Here is a 12,262-nt window from a genome sequence, read left to right as displayed (position 1 = left end):
AGCGGGAAGCCTGCTTCTCCCTCTCCCACTCCCCCTGCTTGTGTTCCCTCTCTCGCTGTGTCTCTCTCTGTCAAATAAATAAATAAAATCTTTTTTTTTAAAAAAAAAAAAAAGATTTTTCTCTGATTTCTCTTGGAATACTACCCCTACCAGCCTTCGCGCCACTTGACAATGAGAGGCTAAAGGACCAGAGGTTAAGGGTTATTCACTCCTGTGGCTCTTCCCAGGTATCCCTATTCCAAAGCTAAGCTCACAGACTTTTCCGTTTTGTCTGAGACACGGGGCATGGCAGAGAGTGTGGCTGATGCTGTGCAGCGAGGTGCATGATTATCTGATGCTTGCTTGTCACTGGCTATAGGAAAAATGGGATCTCCCTTCACATAAATATTTGCCCTGCTTTCCCCCAATAAGGCTGCTAGAAGTAAATCATATACTAATATGCTGGACCCTTTGCTACCATGTTCTGAGTCCTGTGAGACCACTGAAAACAGTTCAACTGATCTGTTACCACATAGCAAGAGCTGCTGGAGTTCCATCCAAGAATAGGGAATCCTCAACACCCCTCATTCTGCCCCAGGTCACCTAGTTTCAATACTTCCCTTGAAAAGCTGTTTCTTTCTTTTTCTTTCTTTCTTTCTTTCTTTCTTTTTTTTTTAAAGATTTTATTTATTTATTTCACAGAGAGAGACACAGTGAGAGAGGGAACACAGGCAGGGGGAGTGGGAGAGGGAGAAGCAGGCTCCCCGCGGAGCAGGGAGCCCGATGCGGGGCTCGATCCCAGGACCCTGGGATCATGACCTGAGCCGAAGGCAGACGCTTAACGATTGAGACACCCAGGCGCCCCGAAAAGCTGTTTCTTTCAATGCTGCACTTCTAATACTGATTTCTGTATTAATTCTGAGTGTTGTTTTTGTTGTTTCAAAAAACAAAAACCAACTCAAGAGAGTTTGTACTGGGTTGAATATTATCTCTCCAAAATTCATGCTCACATGGAAACTCAAAATGGGACCTTCACTGGAAAGAGGGTCTTTGCAAATCTAATTAGTTAAGATGAGGTCATCCTGGATTAGGGTATCTTTATAAGAAGTGGGAAATTTGGACAAAGACACAGACACACAGGGAGAATGCCAGTGAAGACGGAGGCAGAGATCAGAAGAATGCTTCTACGAGCCATTGAACGCCAAGAATTGCAAGCAGTGCTGGAAGATAAGAGAGGGGCCTGGAACAGATTCTCCCTCGAGCCTCTGGAAGGAACCAACCTGGCCAACACCTTGATTTCAGACTTCTGGCCTCTAGAACTGCAAGGGAATAAATTTCCATTGTTTTAAGCCATCTGGATTGTGCTAATTTGTTACCGCAGTCCTAGGAAACTGATACAGATTTTAAGCAGAATACAGGAGTAAGGCATAAGGGCATAGGGGACTTTCAGAGGAACCCAAGGGGAAGAATGCAAGGACATTCTTGATGCAAGACAAGGAACCGAAAAGTTGCCCGAAATTGTCTCTCTCACCTGTGATCCTCTCTTCCTCTCTGTGCATCTGCTTGCTGGTTTTCTTTCAATCTCGGTCTCTGCACGGCAGCTTCTCTGATTTCCTTAGTCCTGTCGAGAGGCGTAAGTGGCTCCCAGCACCCAAGCTCTAGGTACCTGAAGAATCACTACGCTCTTGGTTCTAATTCCGCATTCCTGAGGAAGCCACTGGTTGGCCAACCTGGGGCCAGGTGGCCACCACTGAGGCAATCACCTTGGGCATGCTTCCAGGCCGGCATATCTGACCGGAGACTGCAGGTATCCCCACGCAGATGCACGGAGAAGTGTTCCTGGAGAAAGGAGCTGGGTATACACCCCAGGAGCACTGTGCTCTTGCCATCTAGCACCTCCCCACACTGTAGTTCCCATTGGCTGAGGCCCTACTATCCACTGATGGACTTCCCCGATGCCACCTGTATTCCCAAAGGAGTCCTTCTCCAGGGGCTTCTCATCCCTCCTGCTGAGAGACGAGGCCATGGGGTCATCACGGTTTGACCGGAGCCCAGGCAGAATGGAGCAGCGGCTCATCTGTCGTACTGGTGTGAACAGCAGTAAGAGGGATTATTAGCTCTGACTTGGGGAAAGGAGATAAATTTCACGTTTTTGCAGTTTTATTACACATTTGGCATAATGTGAACAGAAAGGAAAAATGGCAAGGAAAACATCTGTAACGCTCCTCCTCCGAGGCTTTCACAGTTCAGTCTCCTCCCACTACATATGTGTGCATATGTCACGCTTACACGGTGGTGATCCTGCACAGAGGCAGTTCTGTGTTGAACTTGATCCCCTTGATGATGTCACCATTTCCCATGATGCTACGGGTCTCCAGGATCGCCATTTTTCTTTTCTTTTCTAAATTTATTTATTTATCTGAGAGCAAGATTACACGCATGAATCAGGGGAGGGGCAGAGGGAAAGAATCTTCAAGCAGGCTCCCCGCTGAGCCCGGAGCCCGCTGTGGGGCTCGATCACACCACCCATGAGATCATGACATGAACCGAAACCAAGAGTCGGACACTTAACCGACTGAGCCGGACACTTAACCAATCCCCAGGCGCCCCAGGATGGCCACTTTCAATGGCTGCACACTGTTCCATTAAGTGGATGTACCATGCTTTCCTCCGGGCAGTTCTGGCCTAGGGGAGAAGGCAGACCCTCCACAGTGTTAAGGTGACACATTTTCTTCTTCCCATTTTTGGTTCACAGTCCAACTTCCTGCGATCGCTGGTCCAATAGACCCCACACCCTTCCTGTCACCTGACTTCAGAGTTCTAGGAAGGCTGCCCCCTAATGAACTCCCACCTGCCATCTGGGTGACCTCGGCGAGTTACCTGCAGCATTGCCTTAGTTTCTTTGTTTGTAAGATGGGTATAAGAACAGCATGCACCATACAGGGTTCCAAGGGGTATGAAACAGGGTAATGCATGAAAACAGCCCGCGCTGACAGCTCGCTATAGTTCTACTTTTTTTCATTCGCTGTGTAGCCCGGACACTTTCCACGAGGCCACGTTTACTGGTTCCATACATGCTATAACAAAGCACCACAAACCCTGTGGTTTAAAAAAACAGAGATTTGGGGCACCTGGCTGGCTCAGCTGGAAGAGCGTGCAACTCTTGATTTCAGGGTCGTGAGTTTGCACCCCACGTTGGGTATAGAGATTCTTAAAAAATATATATATATATATAAATAAAAATAAACAGACTTAAAAACCAAAACCCAAAACACCAGAAATTTATTCTCTCACAGTTCAGGAGGACAGAAGTTCAAAATCAAGGTGTCAGCAGGGCCACTCCCTCCAGAGGCTCTAGGGAGAACTCTTCCTTGCCTCTTCCAGCTTCTGGGGCTCCTGATGTTCCTCGGTTCGTGGCTACATCTCTCCAACCTCTGCCTCCAACTGCACATGGCCTTCACCTCTGTCTGTCTCGACTTTCCCTCTGTCTTTCTCTCATAGGGACGCTTGCCATTGGATTTAGGGCCCACCCAGATAATCTAGGATGACCTCATCTCAAGATCCTTAACTTAATTACATCTGCAAAGACCCTATTTCCAAATAAGGTCCCATTTCCAGGTTCCAGAGATTAGGACTTGGACATACCCTTTCGGAGGTCACCAGCCAGTCCCCTCCAGGTAGAAAATGGCTTTCCTTCTCCTTCTAACTCTTCTCTCTCTTCAACATTCATGCTCTTTTGTTCTCTTTTTCCTGTCTGGGGAAAAAGTCACCAGACATATGCCTTCTCATTGAGGTTTTTGGGGTTTCGCATGGGGGTGCTCCTCAGAATCGATGCCTTTAAAGATAGATATCTATCTAGAGGGGTACTTATCTAGATAGAAGGAGGTTTTTAGAGCAGGTGGTAGTGCGGTGGGACACAGGACCAGAGCAAACCCCAGCTCCCGTTAGCACTCCCTCTTCTGCGCCCCATTTGCAAAGCTGTGACTGTCCCCTAACCACTTTCACTGAAAGATCTGTTAGTTTTACAGGCTCTCTGAAGCTGGAGTAATAAGCCCCATCTTACGGAGGAAGGGACAGACAGGAGGATGTGGGGGCAGGGCTGGGTCTCAGGGTCCCCAGAAAAGGTGCAAAAATACACTCCCCCCTCCATTAGACTCCAAGGGTGGGGAATAAGGCCACGCCTTCTTACTTTCTGCAGCCCCCCCTTCTGTGACTCTGCCCCCCCCCCCCCCCCCAAACCATTGTATTCTAGGCTTGTAAGGGAAGGCCCTGTTTCCAGCCCCAGGGACTGATTGGCCTTTTCCGCCTCCCGCACCTCCCCATTCTATTATTTTTTCTTTCCTTTTTTTTTTTTTTTAAGATTTTTTATTTATTCATTTGAGAGAGAGAGGCAGAGAGTGCTTGAGGGAGAGCAGAAGCTGGGGTGGGGGGTGGGGGAGGGACAGAGGCAGAGGGAGAAGCAGACTCCCCGCTGAGCAGGGAGCCCACACCAATCCCAGGACCCTGGGATCATGACCTGAGCCCAAAGGCAGATGCTTAACCGACTGAGCCCCCCAGGTGCCCTATTATTTTTCCTTGAAATAAATGCTTAATTTTAGAACAGTTTCAGATTTTTAGGGAAGTTGCAGAGAGGATAGAGAGTTCGCACACACCCCACACCTTGTCTCTTCTGTTGCTAACATCTTAACTACTACAGTACATTTGTCACAAGGGATGAACCAACATTGATACGTTATTATTAACTGAATCCCAACTACCTTAGTTTCACCTACTGTCCTCTCTCTGTTCCAGGAGCCCAGCCAGGACACTGCATAACATTCGCTTGTCATGTCCTCCTTAGGCTCCTCTTGGCTGACAGTTGCTCTAATTTTCCTTGTCTCTGATGACCTTGACCATTTGGGGGACTGGTCAGGTGTTTTTGTAGACCCCCACTATCCCTCCTCCATCTCTCCCCTCCTCCCCACCTCCTATGTCTTTGCAGCGCTTACTACTTCACGACACTGTATCTTATTTTTATTCTTCATAGTTTCTCTTCGTGGAGTGTAAGCCCCGGGAGGGCGGGTCTTTGGCTTGGACGGCGCTGTATCCCAGGGCCCCGACTGTACCAGGCACGCAGGCTGAATGAGTCAGTGTTGCAAAGCCTGGGTCACCCCCAGTGTACGGAGGCAGGAGTTTGGATCCAGCCTCATGACCCCAAACCCTGCTGCTCCCCACCACCCCCTTTCCCCAACACCCCCACACCCTGGACTAGGAAGAGCATTAGAAGGTATGTTTAAAAGCCAACTGCTGTTTCTGGAACACTGACTTGGTGCCAGGGGCAGGACCCTCCCCTAGTCCCCGGTCCCGAGGGCCAGAGGGATCCCCCCAGGGTTGCACAGCAGGTAGGGGTTTGGGCTGGGATTGGAACCCAGGCATCTTGGGTTTGGAGTGTTTGCGTTTTACAAAAAGGACAACTCAACTTCTGTTTGGAGCCTCCATTTACTTGGGCCCAGAAACTCAATCTCCAGCAATTCAAACCTGACCCCATAAGGGCCTGGTTCACCTGGGCCACCTCTGAACTATCTGGGTCTTTCTGGACCGTTCAGTCCAGCTGTGACCCGGAATGAAGCACAGGGGCACGGTCCATCCACCTCTGAGTCTTTCTCCGGAGGGCACAGCCTGGGGACGGGGGCTGCAAGGACCCCTGTCTTCTTTTCCTCGGGCACCTGCACCTGGCCAGCTCTCCGGGCTCCTCTGAGCCTGTGTCCTCAGAAGTCAGACTTTCCAGGAATCAGTTCCGACCTCGGCCTGGTTCTCCAGGTCTCACGCCCTTGCACCATCCCCACCATGACGTTGCCCCAGGCAGCCGCTGTCTCATCGCGGGACCGGGGCCTGCAGTAAGAAATGCATTTTATATCATGGAAAACTATATCTAAAACTAATGATGTAATGTATGGGGATTAACATAACAATAAAAAATTTAAATAAAAAAAAGAAAAGAAAAACCTACAAATTAACAGGTTAAAAAAAAAAAAAAGAAAGAAATGCATTTTATGTCTTGACTTAATGCACACTCACGCGTACCTATAAACTGGGCAAAAGCCGCAGGCCATAGTATTCTCCCTCCCAAAGTGGAATACAATCTGATCATTTCTATTCTATTCCATTTTTGTAAACTTGACGTGCTGAGCGGGTTTCCAGTCCACTAACGTGTTCATATGTCACACCCTGTTGTGGGGAAATGTTGTTTTAGAGCAGAAACATCCAGTCCCACGGAGCACAGAGACCCTGCTCTAGGATTGCTCGAGAACTAACCTTTTCGGGGGGTTCGCTCTGTCAGTACCGTTAGAAGCAGTTTCCATGTATTATTACCTCGGGTAATTCTAAGAACAATTTTTAAAAGATTTTATTTATTTGAGAGAGAGAGAGAACAAGCAGGGGAGGGGGAGAGGGAGAGGGAGAGGGAGAAGCAAACTCCCTGCTCAGCTGGGAGCCTGACTTGGGGCTCCGTCCGGGTCCTGGGACCCCAAGGTCATGAGATCATGACCTGAGCCCAAGGCAGCTTAACCTGACTGAGCCACCCAGGCGCCCCTCTAAGAACAATTCTAAATGCCGAAAGCCATGATCAGCATCCCTGTTTTCTCAGATGAGGAGTGGAGGCTCAGACAATTTTAAGTCACTTGCCGGAGGTCACACAGCTCCACAGCAAGGCAGTGCTGAGGAGTTTGGCTCCAGGGAAGGTGCTCTTAATCAAGAAGCTTCACCACACGTTTCTTGGCCAAGGCAAAAGGGCAAGGGTTTGAGCTGGGTAATGTTTGCTTGGGAGGAAAGGACCCACAGCAAAGTGGACTTCCTGCCAGGACGGGGCACACAGACAGGTGCCCAGAGTCCTTCGTGGAGGGGCTGAGGAGGTGGGCTCTACATGCTTGCACCCCTGCACTGGGGTTCTGAGGTTGGCTCTGGCTGCCCTGAGATAACCCTGCTTGTGGGCATGTGTGGGTGTCCGTGCTGAAGCCCCTCAAAGCTGAACAAAGATGCTTACTGCATCCGCGAGAAGCTGCACACGCTGGATGGCTTTTGGAGGGGAAGTTTTGCAGGAGAGGGGACAGAAGGAAACAGGTCTGGAGGGCTGTGTGTGCCCCTCCGGGCTGCAGGGCACCTTCTGCCGGCCGGAGCCTCTTCACTGACCAGCAGCCCCTTTAATAACCGAGACCTCTTTCTTCCCTTCCATAACATGGGGCGGAAGGATTGGCCCTTCAGGAGATCATGTCAATCAGGAGGCATTGACTTCCATGCAGCTAAGATGCTCCTTCTCTTCTAGGACTGCTATAAATTCTCCACCATGGCTAGTCTATTTTGTTTACAATTCAAAGGGAACTTGAAGTAGCTTCCTCCAAACACACATGACAACAGTTAAAAATAAAGTGAGAAAGAGAGATCAGAAACCATAGAGAGGAAGGCAGAAGGCGAGTCTATCGGGAACTTGAGAGACAAGGGAGAGCGACGGTAGAGCCCCGTGTTACTGTCAGCCTCTTTCTCCTGGCACCCTGGGCAACACAGGGAGATCCTATGGCGCCGTCTCAAAACGGAAATGTGCTGGGTTTTCAGGAAAGTGAAACTTCTAGAACTGGGCCATAGGCAGCATGATACGGTCAGAGGAGCAGTTAGACTGTGTGGCCCCCAAATGATTAAACTTTCCTGAGCCTCGGTTTTCTGATCTGTAAAGTGGGGCTAAGATTGCCCTTGGGAGATTGTTGTAGGGATCAGAGATAATAACAGGTGGAGCATATCTGAGCATTTGGCACGCCTTGGGTCCCTGTCTCGCATGTTACAGAGCATGATGCGAATGGCTGTCAGCAAATATTCAGTGAAGCGTTCTTCTGAATGAGGCAAAAACATTCCTCATCTGCCGGCTTCTTACACCAAACTCTGAAAGCCAGGGAGTAAATTGTTTAAACTGCAAACTAGCAAAAGCTGGGCTGGGGCAGGTGTTCGGAAACCGCAGGGCAGGCTGCTTACCCTGCCATCAGATTTTCTCTCTGATGTGCCCATTTCTCTTCTGGCACCCTGGAGTGGTCTGGAGACCTCTGCCAAGGACCAGTGAGCCGGGCCTGGGGTAGGAGTGAGGCTGTGAGCCTGGGATGTTTTGTTGGGAAGGATGTTAGGGTACGTTCCTGGGGACAGACCCAACATTCTTCCCTAAAGGGACAATATGGTCCCTTCTGGCTCCTCCAAAGATGCCTAGCTGAGAATTCAGAGCCTGCAGCCTAGATCCTAGAACACCGGAAGCGTTTATTACCCAACGGGTCTTGCCTCAATGCTCTCCCCTTTCCTGGCAGGACACGGAAGTTTCTGCTCCTCCCTTTGCTGCAGCCAGAGCTGGGCCCACGCTGGTCCCGGAGGCCAGGGTATTGCATGGGTAGAAAGAGTCTTCCCAAGTTTCAGGTTCCTCATATCTCCAAGGGGACCAAACAGGTGTTTTACCTCCCAGGCCCTGTTGGAGAGGGTCCTTTAAGTCTAAGCAACTGACCGACTCTTCCGCCATCACACCCCAGAAGGATTTGAAGCCACTCTTGTAATCTGGCTACTCCCACACCCCCTCCTTGCTCTTGACTCCCCCAAGCGTGGAGGCCACGTCTTCCCTCCAGGGCTGAGCCAGTGGGACTTTGCTCCAGTCTGTCTGCCTGGCCTCTTGGACCGTCCCTGGAGCCCAGCCCCGGCGCTCTTGGCGCTGGGGGGCACCCCCCGGGTGCCTGGAGCTGCGGCCGCCGCCTCCCTCTCCCGCCCTCCAGCCTTTCTCTGACCACTGTGGAAATTCTTGGTGTGTGAATGTGGAAGGCGTGGGGGTTTTATGGGCTTTAGGACCTTTATTTGGTTGTTTTCCTTTGTATAAAAAGAAAACTTGTTTTGAAGAAGGGCAAAATGCAGCTTCCAGAGACACCTGGGATGATGCCCTTCCAGCCGCAGACGGGGTGCGGATTTGGGGGGTGGAGAGGACGGGGGCGGGGGGGGGGGGCGCAGACTGGCGGCAGGAGGACCTGTTGTTTTTCCTGTTGCAAGTAAAAAGGAAACAAAGTGGGAAGTGGAGTGTGCGGGCTGTCAGCAGGCGGGGCGCCCCCAGCGCGCCCCGCCTCCCTCCCTCGAGGCTCACTCGCGCCCAGAGCCTTCGCTCCTAGCGGCCGCCGGGCCGAGCCGCCCAGCCCCTGCCAGCCGCGCCGGGACGGTAAGCACTCGCCTCTGGCTGCGTCTGGGGAGGTCGGGGAGAGCACCGGGACCCGGCGCTTCGGGGACCTCGGGGACCGGCTCGCGGGCGTCTCCCGGTGCCCACGAGCGGTGCGCCCTGGCCGGGTGCGCCTCCCGCGTCTGGAGAGAGCCCGGCAAGGGGCGCCCCCCGGGGTGGCCGCCGGGACCTGGGCGCGCACGGCTCCTCTGCGCCGCTACCGCGCGCCCTGCGGGGCCCGACGGGGAGTTCACGGGCGCGGCGGCGGCGGTCGGGCTGCGCTCCCAGCGGCGGGGCGTGGAGCCCGGGGCGTGCGCCCTGCCCCGAGCGCTGGCCAGCCGGTCCAGGGGGCGCTCCGGCCGCGCTCCCACGCGCGGTGCAGCCCGGCGTACCGTCCCCTGAGCCCTGGCCCTGCGCGCCCTCCCCGGCGCCGGCGAGCGGGGACCGGGCTGGGGAGCCGCCGGAGTCGAGTCTGCCGGGCGCCCCCTCCGCCCCCCCCCCCGGGGGCCCCGGGGCCTCGGGAACCGCTTGCCGCGTGTTTACTGCAGCCGCCAGCGGAGACCAGCCCCCGGATCTGCGGCTGAGCCTGGGTTACGGCGGCAAAACCGCCTCCAGCTTTGCATTTCCGGACTTTTTTTCCCCCCCTTCTTTTTAATACTCTTACCCGTAATTCAGCCAGAATGAGGCTTCTTTTTTTAAATCGGGTTTCCTGTTTTTATTTAGGCTTCCTTCTCTGCACCTTCCTTGAAATCTGGGAGAGGGGAGCAGGGAGACCTTTGGTGGGGACCAGGATGCGGGAGCACGTAGCGGGCGGTGCTCTGCCCGGGTGGGGAGATGGGGGTCCAGAGAGCCAGGAAAAGGACTAATGCGAGGCCCCGAAAAGCGCGCTCCCGGAGGGGACGAGGTGGGGATGGGATTTCCGAGGCTGGGGTCGGGCGCCCGGGGCTGCCCGGGCTGGCGGTCCACGTACCAAGTGGTCCCGCGGCACCCTTGGGATCTGCCCAGTTTGCAGATGGAGCGCTCGGGAGCCCTCGAATGACCGAGGAGCTTTCACTTGGTTCAGATCCCCTGGAAGGAGAGAGCTGAAGGTCTAGAACCCCAGCAGATTATGCAGTGGGGCGGCTTCACCTGGGCTCCTGCAGAAGCCCCACTGCGCGCCGCCCGCCGGGCAGAAACGTGCTGCAATGTCGCGCCCGTATGTGGGGCAGGTGTGCCCTCGGTGTGTGTGTGTGGGGGGGTCCTCTTTCAGGGGCTTCGGGGGTAAAGTTCGCCGCTCCAAAGGGACCCTGAAACTGAGGATTCATCCCACTGCTCCCTTCCAGGAGAGAGGGCGGCGCTGGAGCGCCTGGCAGGGCCTTGCTGTTCTGGTCAAGTGAACGGTACTCCTGGGACTCTTCCCGCCCCCCTCACAAAGAATCAATCGTTTTTACATGCGTTGTTCAGTTAAGCAGTCGTAGGAGCTGACTGATGTCTCCATTCTCCAGTGTAAGAAACTAAGGCCCAGAAAAGTTACATAACTTTTCTTGCAAGTAGCTGATCCAGAACCCGCTGAACAGTTCCATCATCTGTAGGTGCTGGGGTTTGCCGATTAAGGAGAACATTTCCTAATAGTTCTCTTGGTGTAGGGACGAGGACCCTTGGAGTGTCTCTTCAGAGATGCAGCCTCTAAGGGACCCACCTTGGTAATACCCGGTAAAAGCCGCCCCTACTATTAACCACCAGGTTTGACTGCGGTGATTAAGTGGGCACAAAGAACCTTCTGATTAAGGAGGCTGTCACCAAATATAAAGAGATGGGAATAGAACTTTCTCTTCCGTTCTCTAGAGCACGAATTTGCCAACCCTTTATCGTTTCCACACCCTGCTGTGGTTTGATTTCTCAACTTCAGGATCCCATCGTCCATCGTGCCTCATGAGAGCACTGCCCAGCACTTGCTGAGGGTGGTTCTTGTGCCGCTCTCACAAACTCCTACAAGTGGTGGAGGACACTGGGGGGGAGGGGCATGGGGCGGGGGGGGGTCGGATCTCTTGAAACCTAGTTGGCCCTTGCCTGTTCTGAGACATCCAAGCTGACCTCTTTCGGAGCCCCACTGCCCCCCACCTCCTCTGCCCACGTTTAGAAACAGTGCTGGCCACGCAGCAAATAGACATGTTTCTGGAATTAGGGCATGTGCCCCAGGGGCGCTCCTGGCCACGCAGATGGTCCCCTTCCACTAGGACTTTTCTCTGGCTTTCCTACGTCTAACAAATGTTTACTGAGATCTCCCTCACAGGGGCTCTGCTAGGAACGAGGCCGGCAGGCGGGGAGGGTACCAGCCCTCGGGTGGGTGGGTAGGGGGCTTATGAGACGAAGGCAGTCCGCACATAACTAGAGACCAGCCTCAGGCCTGGTTAGCTTGTACTCCCAGTACTGCTGTGTCCGGGGAGATTGTGGGCGTGTGAATGGGGGTGTGAGGGGTCAGTTCCTGCTTCACCTTGTTTTTCTTCAATTGCACAGTTAAAGGGAGAAGTGAATGTGCAACTCATGAAGCAATTCCCCTTTGGCTGGCTTATTTTTCAAAACGATTTTTGTTTAGAGAGCAGTCTCCTCCCTCCCAGAGGCCAGATGCTTCTGCGGGTCTGGTGATGGGGCGTGGGGCCCCACCAAACGTTTCTTTACCGTGGGACCTTAGAAAAGCTCTTTCAGCCACTCCCCAGGGGACAAACATGTTTCCCAGCAAAGCTGTTGGAGGGGCAGGTCCAGAGGGAAGTGCTCCAGGAGGATGGGGGGTTGGTGCTGCCCTGTCTGATGGCGGAGGCATGTAGTCATTGACCACCAGCTGCAGGACGGCAGGAGCCTGACTTGTCAGGAAGGGAGGAAGACATTCTCCTCTGTGCCACGGCCAGTGTTTCATAAATGGCAAGGCTTGCAAAACTCCTCCTCTCTCTCCTTGCAGCTAATGCTAAAACTGAATTTTCTTTAATTTGGTTGGTGGAAATCCCCCGCAATCATATCAGAAATTCTGCCAGTTTCAAGATGGAAAAAAAAATTTAAAACCCCGGGAACCTCCCTCCCCACTCCTTCCTTGCAGACCCACACGGTGGC

At 53.1% G+C, this 12,262-nt stretch overlaps 1 protein-coding gene across 2 annotated transcripts in view; it reads left to right on the top strand.

Moving 5' to 3' along the window:
- The first annotated feature begins 9,116 nt into the window (after positions 1–9,116).
- The window catches only part of PIK3CD (phosphatidylinositol-4,5-bisphosphate 3-kinase catalytic subunit delta), a 49,497-nt gene continuing 46,351 nt past the window's right edge, over positions 9,117–12,262 (top strand). For both annotated transcript variants that reach the window (XM_032394031.1, XM_032394021.1), the window contains exon 1: positions 9,117–9,181. The gene's annotated coding sequence lies outside the window, so the exon portion shown is untranslated. The remainder of the gene's footprint in view (positions 9,182–12,262) is intronic.

The sequence above is a fragment of the Phoca vitulina genome, unplaced genomic scaffold (assembly GCF_004348235.1).
Source record: "Phoca vitulina isolate PV1807 unplaced genomic scaffold, GSC_HSeal_1.0 scaffold2, whole genome shotgun sequence".
Lineage (NCBI taxonomy): Eukaryota > Metazoa > Chordata > Mammalia > Carnivora > Phocidae > Phoca > Phoca vitulina.
The sequence above is the reverse complement of the archived record's forward strand: the minus strand, read 5'-3'. Positions and strand labels throughout refer to the sequence as shown.